Genomic DNA, 5000 nt, shown 5'->3' on the forward strand with positions numbered 1-5000 from the left:
AAGTATGATGATAATAATGATAATCACTGCAGGAATAACAATAATGGTAGGGCAAGGAAATGGTATAAAAATGATAAAAAAACAAAATGTGCTTTCTTACTTTCGTCCATTCTTCCTCTTTACTTATTTCATTTTTCTGATTAATGTCAAACCTTGTCATTGCAACTACAAGGCTCGTGAAAGTCGATCACGCCTTCTCGCTTTTTTTTTTTTTTTTTTTTTTTTTTTTAAGGAACTTCAAATTATTTGGGGAAAGATACCTTCCTCCCTGTTGACTATAATTCTACAGGAGCGGCTAATATCATCTAATGAGGCTAATTCTCTAAGTAATCCGTCATATAACGGCTCAGTTCAGAAGACATGAACAAATGCAAACGCTCCAATGAAAGTGGAACCGAACAATCATCAAAATGTGAAATAAATACTTCCTTCCCTTACCATTAGGTTCCTCGGGCCTCGTGATTATCATTATTCTTATGCAACATACACAACGTAAAATCAGAGTCATGTTGAAATGTTGCACCCTCGCCCTTTCTACTTCGACCCGAAAAACAAGCTTTCCTCCAATACGGAAAATGCCTCCCAATAGAAAATGGTTGGTGCAAATATAATCTCTTGACAGTCTGTAACTCTTTTCAAGATCGTTTTTCGATTGCCACTTTTAAAAGTATTTAACATTTTAAGACTTTGGCATTTATTCGTATGTCTTTATTCCTCTGTATGCCTTTCTCACCCCCACTCCCCGTTTACACTACTCTCACCCCTGCTACCTTCGGACCCTTTCTTTATTAATCCCAGACGCAACCCAGTCATGAAACTTAATCAAACCGAATTTGGAGAATAAATGATGAAGAGGTCATGAAATAAGGTTCGGGGAAACCTCTGTGAAGGAAGGAAAAGGAAACAGATGTTACAATGTACAATGTAAAGAGAGAATTGTCACCCTAAAGACGAAACGAAATAGAAAAGAGACACAACAAAGGATAAAGTCATAACAATACAGTCACAGAATGAGGGAGTTGCCATGCCACGGTAAAATGAAAATACTGTATTTTTCTAGTCAGAATAGTAAATATAGATCGGAAATCACTAACATTTGGTTCGACGTCCCTTCAATCTGATGTTGGGTCTTGCAAAGATTATCATGAATGTATAATGTGAGTTGAGTGAGTGTGGACGTGTGTTTATTTGTAATCGTATGCATGTTTGTGGGTGAGTGTGTTTAGTCTGTGGATACATTTGTTTATTTGCATATGGGTGTGTGTTTATACATGAGAGTAAATGTTTGTGTGTGTGTGTCTGTTAGTTGATAGGTGTATGTGCGCTGTTTTATGTGTACTTATTCTCTGGGTGTAGTCGTCTGTATGTGTGTGTGTTGCGTGAGCTCGCCAATGCGTCGCAATCTATCACAGCTTTCTGCTTAAAAGATATTTTAATAGAATATTAGTTATATTCTGATTAATGGCTTGACATTTTATGTGATCATTTGCAGATATTTGGCCCGCCCTTTTGCTTTGGACACACATTGGACATAAGATTACCGGTTAATAGACTTCTTTCACTTCCTGCTTCTCCCTGGCAATACTGATATTGAAAAAAAGAAAAAGAAAGAGAAAGAAATATCATGTATCATTATTCATCATGGGTATCGGAAATAATTGTTCACGTTTTATTCATCATTAACCTGTAAATAGAATTTGGTCTTGTAACTTAAGAGATGTACATTGAACTAATTTACTCTACAATTGATAAAAAAAAAAGCTGAAACAGTGTGGAAAATGTTGAAAGAAGGTGATAAAAGTTGAGGCAAACTGGAAAACGTTACAACAAATTGGAAAACTTTGGAACAATGTGGATAACGTCGGAACAGAATGAAAATCGTTGGAACAAAGTGTACTCTAACCCAAAAAGTGGAATTGATAATATCTAGTCGCCGAATAATAGATAGTAATAATTCAATAAAAATCTAATCAGTCTTGCAATCAATGCCTTTTTTAATTAAAGGAAATTCGGATTTTCCCGGACATGACCCTTGATATAGATCTCCATTTTTAATCAGAGACTCCGGATTCTGAGTCATTGTCATCGTCATCTAAATTGATATTTATCAAAAGAGTATCTCATACCTTTTAAAAACAAAAATACAATGCCTTTGTGATATGGTTTACCAGAACCATTAGCGAATAACATAGGACAGTAAAACAAGGAGAAGAAAAAGAAAAAAAAAAAACTATATAGTAAATATTTTTATACATACAGGCACACACACACACACACATATATATGTGTGTGTGTGTGTGTGTGTGTGTGTGTGTGTGTGTATGTGTGTGTGTGTGTGTACCCGTACATATAAAAGTATTTACTGTATACAGTAAATATATATATATATATATATATATATATATATATATATATATATATACATACATATATATATATATATATATGTATACATACATATATATATATATATATATATATATATATATATATATATATATATATATATATCTGTCTGTGTGTGTGTGTGTGCGTGCGTGTGTATGTGTGTGTTCATGTGTGTGGCATGGCCACTCCATACCGCGTGGTCGTTTTGATTCATGCAAATCCGCTTAGCAAGACGGCAGTTCACGTGGACCTCCGTGGGGGACAGATTCCCCCCTCCGTCTGCCCTCGCGGGCCAGACCGATTGGCAGTTCAGCTGTGACCTTCGTCTGGGGAAGACCTTTCTCCTCCCTAGCCCTCGTGGGCTAGACCTAATGACCTCTCGTCCTTCACTGTTTCTTCCATTTTGAACCTCTATCTATCCGTGTTGCATCGCGCTTCTTCACCAAACAGCGCGACAAGCTGATCGCTAGTTCCCCTGTTCCATACAGTTATTTGCAAGTTGCTCTGGACAAACCAAGAAGAGCAACCCATCACAGTGTGTGTGTGTATGTATGTATGTGTGTATAGACACATACATACACACACACACACACACTCACACACACACACACACACACATATATATATATATATATATATATATATATATATATATATATATATATATATATATACATATATATATTCCATCCAGTTATTTGCAAGGTGCCCTGGACAAACCAAGAAGTGCAACCCATCACAAACTGGTTGCTTGCATCCTTAAGCTTTGAAAGCTTGATTCACAGCTTCCTGCGAAATTCACTATGACTCTCTCTCTCGAACCACAAAAATCGACGCCAAAAATGTCTTCAAACCAAACGTATTTACACACATATTTGTTTTTGTTTTTCCCATTTGTCCGTCTCCGTCTCAAGTGTGTTGCAGCCATATTGTGTTTATGGGCAAGTGCTCTCGCATTGGTTTGATTGACTGCAGTGCAAATTTTTATCTCTTGACTGTTTTTATTTCGTTTTTTTCTTTCTAAAGGTCCTTTCGATTCTTCTTGGCGATCAATCTCTCATTCCAATCATGCATAAAGTGGGCTATTGAGTTTTTTTTTTTTTTTAACCATGGGTTAACTTTTTATTCATTTTCTTTAGCTGGGTAATTAAGTCACTCTATTTCGTTGTTTATGTAAGATTTGAGTCTTTTATGAATATGAGGGATGAGTCAACGGTTTTACTGCCACTGTGGGTCTATTTTCTCCATGTATTTCATTCATAGCTTACGTTTTACCGAGTCTATCGACGTGAATATTCTCATTGTCTGATAGACTGGCAAGCGTATGCGTGGAATATTTTGTGAATAAATGAGGGAAATCTTTAAACCGAGCAAGAGGTGGGAAGGCCGCCCTTCGCTTTCTGTAATAGGCGAACACAATTTAACGGTCATTAATTTTATATTCAATTTTCTCGTATTCTGAGACTTATACTATTACGACTAAAACGAATTCAGTAAGTTCGTGATTTTTCTTATTCTTAGAAATCAGTTCATTCGTTCTTTTCTCTTTAAATTCACAGTGAATTTCATGAGATTGGCATTGTTCGCCCATCAATTACATCCATTTTCAGATTTTCAGAGTCTGTTGCATGTTCTATCATGCAACTCGGGGAAACTAGTGCTCCCTGATTTGCACGTGCGCCAGTCGCCAGTCGCATATTCGCAGAGTGGAGCGGACTTTGCATTGTTCCGCGTCTCCTGATTTCAGTTCACGTCATAATCGTACGAAAGTTGGGCACTATTTCCCGTCGATGAAGCGTAACGTAGCCTGACAGGCATTACTTGACCATTAGATCCTCGGTAATACGGTATTTTGTAACAAAAGCAAGTTGATATTATGAGAATCGTAGGATTATGGGGATATGTTGTGCCGGGAAGATGTATTGTTGCATCAACAAACAGTCATGTCACCGTTTTCATTCGGTGTGCTTTAGTTGCACATCATTCTTTGTTGATTTCATTGTCGTTGGTGAATTGAAGTTGTGTCGGATGATTAACATTACTATGAACGTTCATTTGTTGCATTTGCGATATTTTTACATATATTCGCTCACTCGCTTACTCTCACTCAAACACTCACTTACTCATTCACTCACTCACTCACGCAAACACAGAAGACACTCCGACTCTCACGCACATACCACCTCATCTTGCTTTAGGACTTTCATGCGCATTACCAAGTTAAATTATGTTCTTTGCGCATTCCTTGTAAATGGATTGGGTTACTGTGTCGTAGATGTCATAGGCGTTAATTGATCCTCCGATCGAGTAAGTCGCAGTGAAACAGTTTCTGTTGCCCACAAATATGATCTTTTCGCCTCAGTGTTGTCATCGTGAAAAGTGAAAAGTACTTTATGCACAATTCCTATTTTTTCACATTGTTGCATTCTTGTTTCTCATTTCGGGGAAAGTCACTAGTTCAAGTAAATAATTGCGGATTGCCAATTATTTTTTTCTTCGTTGAAAAAGAAAAAGAAAATAAATGGAAAAGAAAAATACAAGCTTCGGAAAAAGAAATATACAGGCTCCTAATTAACAAAACAAAATAAAAGAGTTAATTCGTAAAACGCCTA

The 5000-nt window shown here is 36.7% G+C and overlaps 1 protein-coding gene across 1 annotated transcript in view; it reads right to left on the reverse strand.

Annotated features, from left to right (window-relative positions):
• LOC122253157 (uncharacterized) overlaps window positions 1-5000 on the reverse strand; it is an 80508-nt gene that overhangs the window by 59218 nt on the left and 16290 nt on the right. The gene's annotated exons all lie outside the window — the stretch shown is intronic.

The sequence above is a fragment of the Penaeus japonicus genome, unplaced genomic scaffold (genome assembly GCF_977035675.1).
Source record: "Penaeus japonicus unplaced genomic scaffold, GWHDUDI00000001_assembly GWHDUDI00000026, whole genome shotgun sequence".
Classification (NCBI taxonomy): domain Eukaryota; kingdom Metazoa; phylum Arthropoda; class Malacostraca; order Decapoda; family Penaeidae; genus Penaeus; species Penaeus japonicus.